The sequence below is a fragment of the Hippoglossus stenolepis genome, chromosome 7, assembly GCF_022539355.2.
Source record: "Hippoglossus stenolepis isolate QCI-W04-F060 chromosome 7, HSTE1.2, whole genome shotgun sequence".
Lineage (NCBI taxonomy): Eukaryota > Metazoa > Chordata > Actinopteri > Pleuronectiformes > Pleuronectidae > Hippoglossus > Hippoglossus stenolepis.
The window spans coordinates 1,759,744-1,773,249 of record NC_061489.1 but is presented as its reverse complement, the minus strand read 5'-3'; positions in this window follow the sequence as shown (position 1 = coordinate 1,773,249).

The window sequence follows — 13,506 nt, the reverse complement described above, 5'->3', positions numbered from 1 at the left end:
TTGAAATGAACGAACAATATGGCACAGTATGAAGTCTCTTGATGTTAAACCTTGAAACCCCTTTAATTGTTCATATCAAAATGAATCGTTCATATAGGGTCAGACTGCAGCGCATCATTGGCTCTGCTGAGAAGGGGATTGGCTGCAACCAGCCTCCCCCTCAGGACCTGCATGCCTCCAGGACTCGAAGGCATGCTGGTAAGATTGTGGCCAACCCCTTCGAGCCACTTCCTTTTGGCAGGAGGCTGCGGGCCATCAGAATTTATTAATTTTTCACGACGGCTGCTGGCCTTATCAACAAGGCCCGGAACCCAATCATTGCACTGCATAAATGTCCCCACCTGTGACTGTGACATTTGAACTTTCCATGGCCAGTAACGGTCATACTGTACATACTTAAATGGTCAAATATCTTATCATTCATTGCACCATCCTCTTCTAGTTTTATCAACAAATTGCACAATCCTATTTCTAGAGCTTAGAATGTTTATATATTTTATATTGTTTGCTATTTATTAAACTTTTATATTCATGCTTACACAAAACACACAGCAGCAAAGTCCTTGTATGTGTAAACCTAGTTGACAATAAACCAAGGTTCCTATTCAAGTTATTCTGCAACAGTCCAGTCCTGTATGTTTCTGCTCTTCCATTAATTGACTATCTCTGTTCATTTATGTTTCCATTCTTTGGTTCTTTGGGCAAATGACCCGAAACTAAATAAAAAAAAGGAATAGTCACAATCAGCACAGACTGAGATGTCTGGAGTTGTGCTGACTTGTATGGGTCAATCTCGAAAAATGTATTGCAACCCACATGTTTTCATTAGACCAACTCTGCCTTGTGCATATTCAGCTCCTTTAATCTCCATGTCCACTGTTTGTACTTTAAATGCAATCAGCCCATTAAATGATTGTCATCATTTGTTGTCAGGAATAGAGCTGTGGGACAGCAGGGCCCTACTCCACTGAGTTGGCTGATGAGGCACAACAATACATCTGAAGAACTCAAGAAACTCCGAAGTTAGGTTAGGGTTCAAAATCATGTTTGAACTGGAAACAAACAGCTTTCCTACCCTCCACCTTCGTACAGGATACACATGACAAAACTAATGTCATTGCACTAATTGCTTCGTCATAATTACTAAGGCTCCTAGAGGTTGCCTGCAAGTGTAAGATGCAACTATGGAATGTAACAAGCAGCCACGATTTATGGACCATTTAACATAGTAGCACCTACCATGAGTGTGTCTAACACAGTGTTTCTGATCCTGTCTCTAATTGTTTGAATTATCTAAATCAATAAAGGACTTGCCCAGAAAGTGTAAGACCTATTTATTTTCTTAAGTACACCAAGGATTTAGACCATTGCATTTGTCTACATGTACAATGCTTGCATGTGATTTCTGATACGAAACATGATGTGAGTCAAACACACGTTTTAAAGATGAATAGCTCCACAGTGCAGAAAGCAGCATGGAGACCACAGGTGTCAGAGGTGCGGCTCAGGGGAAGGAAGTGTCTGAAGGTGACAGCGTGCAGCCTCAGCAGAGCCTATGCTTCATCCAAATGTCAGAAGCAACATTAAACCTCAGGGGTGTTTAGAAGAACAAACAGTTGCAGCTGAGATGGAGGGAAAGAGAGAGACTTCACCCCGCTTCTAAATGTGTTGGTTTCACAGTGCAGAGGATGCTGGGAGCCATGTCTCACTAGCGTCCTTTGCCTTGTTGACAACAGCCCGAAGGTGGTGGGGGTGCCAGGGTGTTTATATGTTTGTGATTAGGGATGGTTTAGTTTGTGTGTGTGTGTGTGTGTGTGTGTGTGTGTGTGTGTGTGTGTGTGTGTGTGTGTGTGTGTGTGTGTGTGTGTGTATTTCTTGTGCAGTGGGGGCATCACTCCACATGAACACATTCTGTTGCTCTCTGTCATTATCCTAAACAACATTTTCCATCCTGTATCTCTGTGCTCTGCTGGCTCTTGCATTAGTTTATCCATTAAGGAGAGTCCTCACTGAGTCTCCTCTATGCTCATAGAGTTATAAGGCTACGTCTGTGTCCAGCTGACATTCTGGGCTTCAGCATTTTCACACTGCACATAGAAAAACTGACGGGTAAAATGGTGTTTCAGTGATCAAAACAATTTGCACCCTGAATGTATTAATACGAAAGATAACGATATTAAAGAAATTGGAAAAAAAACATCAGGGTTATTTAAAACTCACGATGACAAAAAAATCTTGGGATTTTCTAGAACTGTGAATTGCCATAGAGCCTCAAGTTTTTGTAGTAGTGGAGTAGACAGAACTTTGGGGTTTTCTAGAACCCATTGACTGAATGGCATTTTCTATTGACTACAGACAGAAACTACTTAGAAAGGATTTTTAAAAAAGGCTACGTAGTTTTCCATTCACAATACATTTGTTGATAGGCATTGACATGGTGGCGTTGCTAGGGCAGCCATCTGGGTACTGTGTAAATCTAATAATTCCAGAGATTATATCAAAGGTTTTTTTATCCCTGGGCTGACAATAACTTTTTTAGTTCATGTTCCATTTTGTTAAAGTTAAAACCAAACTTAGCTTCTTAGAATTTCAATTTAGTCACTTCTATTCTTGTACTCCTGTTGCCTTTGGCAGGAATTATTATTCCAGGCTTCATAGACATTGGGCCTCATTCACTAACATGTGCGCAGAAATGTTCTTATTCTCTGCAGAAAATAAGTGCGTGCACAAAATCACCGCCGGATTCATGACACGTGCACACCAGCCGATTTTGTTCTCACCACCATGCGTATGTTTGTGAATCAGAATCATTCTAAATCAACAGGCGCGTGTGCGCTCTCTACAAAATGAACACTTCTCTGTAGCGTGTCCTCCAGAGTGACGATGTTTAAAGAAAATGAAACCTGGGCTGCAATAACTGAGGTGCTGAATGCTGTGTCCTGCTTCGATTAAGAAGCAGCGCAGAGCAGGGTCACTTGTTGACCAGGAGGATAGAGGATTTCATGACCAAAAATGCAGATTCACAATGAAGGCAGATTGATGCAGGGAAGATAATTTAATGCCAGATAAACAGGCTTTCAGATGCTCTAGCTGGCAGTCAGAGGGGCAGGTGGAAACAGAGAATCAAACTAAAAAATCACCAGGGACAGAGTAGAAGCTTGAGACAACTCATAAGGGCAGAGCATGTAAACACAAAGGTGGGACACACAACAGGGCAGGAAGTGAAACAACAGTAGAAGATAATTCATCAAATAAAATAGGAAATAATGCAGAGCCCACATAGAGGGGAAGATCATGACAATCAGTGTAATCAGTCTGTATGAACTGTCATGGTCTCTGGAGGTCAGAGTGTCTGCAGCTTTTCATTCCAACTAATAAGCTCTCCAGCATTCAGTAAATTGGAAACTTGGAAAAAATGCTTAAATCCGATATGGTTGCTCTGGTGTTTAGATCAGCGGTGAATTATATAGAGGCAAGACTCTCCATCCCTGCTTTCTCCATAATCTCAGCATTTTCACCACATTAGCAGCTCCACTCCATAAATCTTCAGATAATACATAGCACAGAGAAATACATGCAGAGGAGGTTATATCCATGTTAGACTGTAACACAATAAAAGATCATCTCTGTCCTTATTTAAGAACTTTAACGTCTTCAGATTTCATCATGTTGTCACGACATGTGTGTTGTAATAGGGATCTGATGCAACACAGTAAAACAAGGAAAGCTGAAGAAGTGAGAAGCTGCTCACTGTCTGCTGCAGTGGGCTGGCAGCTAGTAATCTATACAAGGGGAGGAGGAAAACACTACCACACAAGTGTGTGTGTGTGTGTGTGTTGACAAACACACTCAAACATACACACACCGCAAGACTCTGTTTAATTAAGGAAGGCAATTCTATACAAGAGCTGGGTGTGTGTGCGTGAAGTACTGTATGTGGATGGGTTGTGGCTGTATGTGTGTAAGTTGTTATTAGAGAGCACGAGGGAGCGACCGGTTATGTGGAAACAGAAAGAGAGTCAAGCGGTAATTCTTCTCCTCATGAATCATTCATGAGCATTTCCATAAGTGTGTGTGTGTGTGTATCTTGAAGGCCATCTAACACTAGAGCAGCTCTAGCTGAAGCTCCTAAAGCCATAGCAATAGCAGTTTGTCAAGTTGGCGGCCCCGACCATCTTTCCCTATTACAACAAACTGAACAAAAGATAGTGGGTCCATTTTCATTGAGTTCACTATAACCCACAACACCAGCTCTAAATTACACCATTGACTTCCATTATCTTCCCAAAGCATTGTGTCTGTTGTTGTAGTATATATCTGTGAGATAGATGTGGGTTCTTCACTGTTGGTGGATGGGCATTGTATTCTTAAAATGTTTTTTTTATTATTTAATAGTTGTACTTTCTGGTATTTTTATTATTTTGAATTATAATAACATAACTGTGATCTTATTAATTTAGTTTTACTGTTGTGTCGTGTATTGTTGTGTAATTTATATATAATATTTTCCATGTGAATTTCAGCTGCCCTCTCTGAAACCCTGCAGATTATCCCTCAAAATAATACAACATGTAAACAGAAACCGGAGCTTGTACCTAAAGCAAAATATATGTTTGTTGTCGGCAGCAATACACAGAAACATGTGGTGCATTAACAGCATATGTCAAAGATATAATTCAAGGAAATAATATTTATACAATCAAGTTGAACTTTGAAGAGGAGAACTTTGTATTCTTACTGGAAGTTATTCTTTACAGTTGACTAGCACATTTTAAATACAAATGTTACCATCCACTTATGAAATGGCAGACTTTCCTTTTGAAAGCTGCTGCAAATTCATTATGTTGTAGCACAATTACAATACAACAATACAATAAAATGGCAATTACAACACCTACAAGAAAACTGGGCAAAGAAACGGTTGGCAAACAAAACCTGTGGCCAGCCAGGTCTCTGGGAAAATACTGAAGCTGTTAAAGTGCAGCCTGCTGTGTGCACTATACCTAAAGGGCACTTGTTAGACTTCATGCATTTTGCAAAGAGAGGAGTTGCTCCTATTGCTCTTATTTAACATAGAAGTGCATTTTGAACCACTCTACTTGTAATGGAAGTTTTAGCTTTCAGTCTTATATTTGTATTACAGTTAAGGGTCTGAATATCAATTCCCCCTACACAAGGTTTGGATGCTAATGTAATGATGAGGTTGTAGCATTGTTAAGACAGGATTTCTCCCTTATTGGGCTGAAATGAAGCAGTTTAACTTTTAGCACGGATATAGTAAGGATGTCCCCTGGTTGCCTTCTTTGGAGGTAACCAGGGGACACACACCCAGCCCGTCTGGTAGCACAAGAGTCCTCCAATAAGATTTCAGAGAAAATTGCCCGTAAAATGACACTTGAAGTGCCTACATGTCTACATTATGCAAACAAAATTCAAATAAAGCAATATTCAGGACAAAGACTGCTAGAGACAGAGCTTTTCTGTGTTCTTGACTCTTTGTGTCAGAATGACCAGGCTGTGGTGTCACAGAGGGGTAGAAGAAGCCTTTCAATACGTTCAAAGACTCAGACCCAGTCACGCTCACAACATGATTTGGAGATTACAGCATTTTCATACAAGCATTTATTGCCAACAGGCTGTTGCTCAACATCTATATATAACATCTCTATCATCTTTGAGCGCCACGGGAGATTCATCTGGAGGTAGTGGAGGTTGGTGGAGGCATACAGGAAGAAGTGAAATTTTCAATTAGCCTACTTTGATCAGCCTCATAAGTGTTTTTTGTTTTTGGGTGGGAGGAGACGTGGAGTCGCTCTGTGCATTAACGCTGCGTGTCCTTTCCAATTTACTTGCCTGTTATCATGCGAGATAATCACACACCCACTCCTCCTCTTGTTGGGATTAAGACAGCGGTTTCCTTGCCACTGCCAGCCTACATGGTGGATTAAGAGCAAAGCAAACCCCAGGTTGTTACTCTCAGTTTTTCCCCTCTTAATTTCCCTCGCTCTCATTCTAAAGCAGCCTTTTTCTCTGCTAAATGAGCCTCTTCAAGTGGATGAGCCCAGCTTATACCTGGAAATCAGCATTTTGTCGATTAAGGCCACTTGATGCATATCAGACCACAGTCGTCATCTTGTGCTTACAGATCCTCTGACCCTGAAATTCCAATTTGTGTTGCATTTTTGTTTAAATCTGGAATTTAAGCATCCTACTGAACTTGTGACTCATAAACATGCAGGAATGATTGATTCCTTCAGATCTCTAAGGTGTAAAAGGCCGGTTCATTTGTCATGTGCTTACCCTTCACATGGTTGCTGCCACAGTGTACGAATGTGGTCTGACAGCACTTGGTTGACAGTACTGTTCATTTTTCAAAGAAAACTATGGATAAATGTTTGTAAATTTTCTTTTTCCCGGACTTAAAGGGATAGTTCACTGAAAATGAAAATTCACTCTTTATCTATTCACCACTATGCCGATGGAGGGGCGGGTGAAGTGTTTGACTCCACAAAACACTTTTGGAGTCTCAGGGTTAAACAGTGTTGCTGCCAAAGTGACCTCTTCTTCAGACTTAATAAAACAACAGAAAAAAGCACAACATGCCTCCATACTGCTCGTGTGGTGTCATCCAAGTGTCCGCAAGCCCCGACGTTCATATTCAACGTGAAACGGCTTCATTTACACCAAGTTTTAAGCCTGAACGTGCCTCCGAGGAGGATATCAGAGGACATTTACTTGGATGGATGTAACCTGTTACTTTTAAAGCCATGTTATGTTGACCACTAAGGGAAGTAATAACATTATCTATTAGTATTTTACAACAGCATTGCTTGTAGATGAATATCTTACTTAAAGTCAGTAGCACAGTTAGCTGTGTTAGTTTTGACCTATTTGTTTTTTGGCATATAAAACATGGTAAATGATCTGTATTTATATAGTATTACAGTACAGTTTATTGCCATTCACCCATTCACACATACACATTCATACAGTGCATCTATGGGCAGCCCTTTTTTCTACGAGGGGCAACAACGGCTCTACTCCCTCAGCCACAGCTGCCCGGACATCTATGTTACGGTAGACACATCTCAACTGAAATAAACATTTTAAGTGCTGTCAAATTTGATGCTGTTTTTGCAACATCTACTGGGTATTCAAATTCACATGTAAAGATTACTCTGGTTGAATACAAGTTGTTAGTTGTGTAGTTCTTATCTCAATCTCACTTTTTGGCAAAGAGAACCAAAATTATGAATTAATTTTAATATATATTTAACCCTTTACAACACTTTCTTCAAAGGTCTTCAAAACGACAGAATAAAATCAACAGCTTTCTGCCACAGTCCTGACAGAACTGAGCAGCATTAGTTTAGGATTCTTTGCAGGGCTGTTGTACAATGTTTGATTGTGAACCATTTTCTTTTTTCTGGTTACTTTCTGATTGACTCAGATTGCAAGAATTAGATTGCATGGATTTGTACTACATCTAAAAAAAAGCTGACAAAATTAACACTAGTTAATAGGTTTGATTTACAGAGGCTCTGTACTTACTGCAAGTGGAATCAATACTAAGCACATCAGTGCTTCAAGCAGAGTAAGGAGGGAGCCAGAGCCACTCTGACCATCAGGCATATTTACAGTAATGCTACAGCAGATGACTACCTCGCTGCTGACCTTAATCAACTTTACAGCCATTAATGCCAACCGGGCAGGAGACAGAACAAATGAGGGGTCATAAAACAAACTTTAAATGCTTTTGCTAAAGACAAGACAGGAGTTGATTTTCTTGCTGGTCGATAACAGCTTTAAATGGAAGAGCATTTCTGCCACGTTAAGAAAAATAAAGGTTTAAAAGTTAAAAAGGCTAATAATATTTTTCCTTAAAGGGGACATAGCATGCCCATTTTACCACAAGTTGATATGGTTCCTTGGGGTCTTAATGAAATGTCTGTAACATACTTTGGTCAAAATACCACAAGGATCATTTCAAACAGCTCCTTTTTACCCTGTATAAAACAGCCCTCCACCGAGTGACCTGTTTTGAGTGCGTGTTCCTTTAAATGCTAATGAGCCAGCTCCCCCCTCCCCCCTCTCCCCCCATGATTTTAAACGATATAAATTACATATTTTATATGATATAAATTATCAAATATGCATCCCATACTTTGTATTCCCTTCTGTTGTCCTGGAGTTTTAATTTTCCCAATCACATAATTAAATGTCCCCCTCTGCCCATCCACTACAAGCACACAAGCAGACAGACAGAGAGAAAGAGAGGGTGGGGGGCTATGAAGACCATCATTTACCCCGAACCCCGACATTCAACGGGTACAACAACAAGCGGAGAAAGCAGAATCGCGGGCTGACCTTATATATACAGTCTATGGGGCTGACCAGCGGAGAAATGCTCGTCCCGTGTGAACAGCCAGGCAGCTGCGCGCTTGAGAGCAGCGCTGCGCTGCCTCGCAGCCTCGCTGCGTCCAGTGTAAACCCGGCGTAGCAGTGGGGGCTCTGTGTGTTTGTGCCAGTGTTACAGTAGAGCTGAACACTGCGGAAGTCTTCCACACTGTTGGCTGTGTGGGTTGGCCTAAATTCCAGCTCACGCATGGGAGAGCGACCGAGCAACTGCTGCAGCCTCCCAGTCCCAACGATCCAGACAAATGCCACATGTGAGTGAATCGCGGGCTGACCAGCGGAGAAATGCTCGTCCCGTGTGAACAGCCAGGCGGCTGCGCTTGGGAACGGCGCTGCGCTGCCTCGCAGCCTCGCTGCCTCCGGTGTAAACCCGGCGTAATGAGTGTGGGGGGGGGTGAGGGGGGGTGGGCCAAGGCCATGTAGGGAGACTTCCAGTGCCTTGTTACGACACAAAACCCAGGAAGCTCAATCGAGTCGCTCAAGCATGACGTTTCTGACTTAGAGGAACTATAACAAAACGCGCGAGTGTTTTTCCCCAGAGTTTTTGGGTTGGTAGACATGCCAGATACCCACATTAACCTGTAGAAGCACTAACAAAGTGGAATTTGCATGCTATGTCCCCTTTAAGTACTGTAAATAAAATTATCAAATCAATTTTATTTTTAGTTTGTAACATGATTAAGTTTCTCAAAATCTCTATCAGATGTTTTTTGCAATAGCAATGTAATTTTGTGTAATGGATAATGTTTAAAACAAACTCTCATCCTATTATTGTGTTCAAGAATGATTTTCACACGTTGGGCCCTACACAAATCAGCAAGAAGCAAGTGCCGCTGCTAGTTCAATTGTCATGTTCCCGTCCAGTGCCCACGTTGTTTTAAGATTAAATGCATTTGCACTCATATGAGCACCCACAGGCATTTTGGTCTTAAAATGAGCTGTGGTCAGATGGATACTATCCTGTGGCAGTGGAGAGCCATTGCACAACTTTTCTGAAGACAAGGGCACAGTATTTCCCTCTTACATTTAGGACACATTATCAAGAAGCATTCTCTATTACTACCTGGAAAATCCCCCATTATAAATACAATCTGCCAAACTGTAACTGATATAGGCTTTTGAAGGTTCTGGGAGGTTTAGTGTATGAATTACCGAAAATACACTCATGATTTATTTGGAGAATAACCACTTTGAACCTTATTTAAAACTAAAAATGTAAATTGTAATTATATATATATATATATATATATATTATGTGTAAAGTTCTTGTTTGAAACATGAAAACAGTTCAAGTATGACCTGAACACAATAAACCTTGTTATGTGGGTTTGCTCACTGGCTTTAATACTAAGTGAATGACGACGTACCTGTTTGAATCAAGGCTTGTTCCAATGTGCACTTGCATCTGCTGACATTTGTCTCAGCCAATAAGTTTTAATCCCACCAGATCCAGCTGGTGGGATTAAAACATATCGGCGAAAGCAAAGTAAATACCCTCTGCATGTTCATTTGAGAAAGATACAAATTCAACATGGCTACTATTAACAGTGTCTTGGTTGTAACACAAATCACATCTGCTGATATGTTTTTGGGGGGGGTTGTAAAATACAATGTTTTGTGAATGCAGCCAAATTCATTATAACTTATTAATCATCCAGATGCCTCCTTAAACAATTTTTTTTAGTAGCCGTAAGTGAATTAGTAATAATAATAATAATAATAATAATAATAAAACATCCATTGTCATTACAATGTGGTCCCAGAGCTGATAGCTAAGTTTGTGCTCAGTCAAAGTATAAAGTAAATATTATGTAGCACATATGATAGTACAGAATGTCCCATTCATTTATGAAATGCTTGCATATTGATCGATGTTACTGCTAATCCGTCTATGAGCTGCTTGGTCTGTTTACAAGCCTTTTCAGTGTACACTCTTATGTTGCCAACATTGATCCATGGTTTTTACCATTATGAAATGTCTTGCTGAGAATTCCTACAGCTTAGTGGTTCATGCTGTTACTGATGTATCATCAGAAACTACATCATTGATTTTACCTTTGTGATAAACTGGAGATGTTATCAGTCCATTCTGTCCATTCAATGGCTTACAACCATAAACGCCTGTGTTTATCTTCAAAGGGCGACTTCACAGATGGAATTATATTCTTGGAGATGAAGGTTATCTTTTTTTGCATAATCTGATGTCTAGGATATTTTTGTACTTCTTCCAGGGATCTGGCTCCTTTCCCTCCATTTGTGCTGTATTCCTGACACCAGAATCTGTATAATTCTTTAGCCTACCCCAATTCTTTAAATCAGATAAATCCCATGTGGTGAATATTCCATGTGTTTATTGTTTTTTTTATCATATCTATTTATTCCAGATATAGAATATAGATATCTCACGTGAAATGTTAGAAATCATATTCAATTCAATTTATACTGTATATACAACAGCGTTTTCAAACTAATGCGTAGTAGTCTAGATGTAGCAAAGGACATGACGACCTCGTCTACCACAGTGATGCCACATTCATACTGTATTGAAGAATAAGTAAAAAAGCATTGACACTTGTAGTTAGAGTTGAGCTGCAGCTTTCGGAAATGTTTTGTATGAAAGAAGTGTTTACGTTTGATTTGGCATCACTGTTCACTTTTTCCACCAAAGTAAAATCAAAGTTCCATCAAGCTGAGCTGGGTGCCCGTGTGTGTGACATGGGTGAAATGACCAATGATGTCTTAAACCTGAGAGTTTGATGATCTGTGTATAATGATCACATTGTTCAACCAGTGAGGTGCAGTACACTGTGGTACGTGTGGGGCTATGGCTTGCCTCTGCCAGAACTCCCATCTACTGTATATATGGCATCTTGCTGTATTGCATTTTCGCCAGTGAACACTTCAACAGAACATAATTTGTGATGAGCGCACCTCAGTGAACATGCTTTGAACAGTTTCTTTACCACCTCTCCATCTACCTTCACCCCACCTTCATCCCTTTCTTTTCCTGTTCTCCTCCTCCTCCCTGTGCTCAGCCATCTCCACCTCTCATGAAGGCTCAGTGTCAGCCAATTAGGAGAGATTGTGACACTCCCCCTCCAGTCGCCCCAACTCCTGCTGAGGAAATGAGATCTCCTTGTTTCTTTGAAAGACGAGCCACAAAAGGTTCACTCTCAAACACACTGCAACACAAATGGAACACACTTCCATAATTGGCTGTCTCAGTTGATGTTCAAAAGGCAGCCTCTTCTCCTCAGATTGGAGGCAATAAACAATACAGCATGAATAAAACATTAATCACAATTATTCGTGTCAGAGATATAAACAAATGATTGCCTTTTGTAAATATTTCATTCGTGCCGTCTACTTGCCACGTTGCCTTGTGTGGCCCTGAGAGGGGTTGAAAGGGATCACAGGAGGGGAGATGATTTTTTTCCCCTGATCTGGCGTTTTGTTATACAGTACATTAATGGGGCCAGCGCTGCATGGAAGTGGCTTTAATCTTCTCACTGCCTGAGCCGCTATCTCCTTCACCCACCTCCCTCTCCTCTCATCTTTGCTCTGGATCCTCACGTTCACCTCTAAAGACTCCAGCCCCTCTCATCTTGATCCCCTCTCCCTCCTCCTTTCATGTCTTTGCCCCATTCTCTCCTCCTTAACCCTCCCCCTCCCCTCTCCTCGATTGACGGATTGGGCTATCACCTCTCTTTGCTCTGCAGTATATCATCGTGGATCTGGGTTATTTAAATTAGGTTTAAATCTCATCTCTCTTGGTACCACTCAAGGTTCAAAACCATTTGTCATTTTTCCTTTCCTTGAAGAGCCAAATGTCTTGATAATGTTTTGATGGAATTTGAAATGAGGATCAGTCCCAATGTGTATGTGTATACTTACTAGTGTGTAGATATCAGTGCAAACCACTTAATCTTTATTTGTACATTGAAATTACAAATTTTTTTTCCAATGGAAAGAGCTACAATGTTTTCTTGGTATAATTACACTGGCTACATTTTGTTAGGCCTTTTTTATCAATATACCACAGAACCTTTTTGAATATTTTACTTTTACAGTATTTATGGTTTGTACTATATTCTATATTTTACTATTTGAAACACAATTGTACAATATTTACTATCGCTATTTAGAACTACACAAATAATATATACAACGAATTTTAGTGGCACAGTCACTTCAGTGGCAATGCTGTGGGATTGAATATATATGCTAAGCTTATTCACAGTATATGGGTATAACTATACAGTGCTTTTGTTGTCCAGTATTTATTAATTATTGTGCCAATTATTTTTTATGTGTTTGCATATGGTTTGCACACAGCACTGTAATAACCAGTAGTCATGCAACTCACCCACCTCAGTGGGCTTGTGTTGTTTTTATGTCTCACGTTGAACTATTTCTGCACTTTGGTCTGTGAGGAATGACATTTCCTTAAGCTGTAAACTTTGCATTAAGATGAATGACAAACAACAAAGGCTTCAGTTTTTACCTGGCATATTTTGTCTTTAAAAATTCATACAATAAAGGAAATTCTCAATGAAAGATTGCACTTAGTTACACAAGGTAGCTAAGAATTGCCTTTTCCACCACCAACACAATAATTACCTGCTCAGTTCACAGTCATTCAATTTAATGACCACTAACCCAGTTTTAGAAAGGAAAGACACGACATGAAATTCACACCACTCTGCTGTTGCACCTGATTACAATACCATGCAATCAGGTGCAACAGCTCTAACACACTGTTTTGAATTATCATGTGTATTAATGATGCTGTGATTTAGGCAGACGGTACTGTGAGTTGTGGAGTGTGGAGAAAACCGTCTAGTCACACACTCTGTCACGTGAGACATTCCTAAATCTACACTCAGGACTTATTGTAGCATATTGTGAGGACTCAACCTAACCATGTAAAGTGCCTTGAGATAATGTGATTTTGCGCTATACAAATACAATTGATTTGAGGTACAAATGCATTGCATGAGCATGATGTCTGGACCTTTATTTCTGTTGTGTCCTGTCACATGGGGAGCTGGTAGGTATGAGTCGATTATAGATGACAGCTGGTGAACAGAG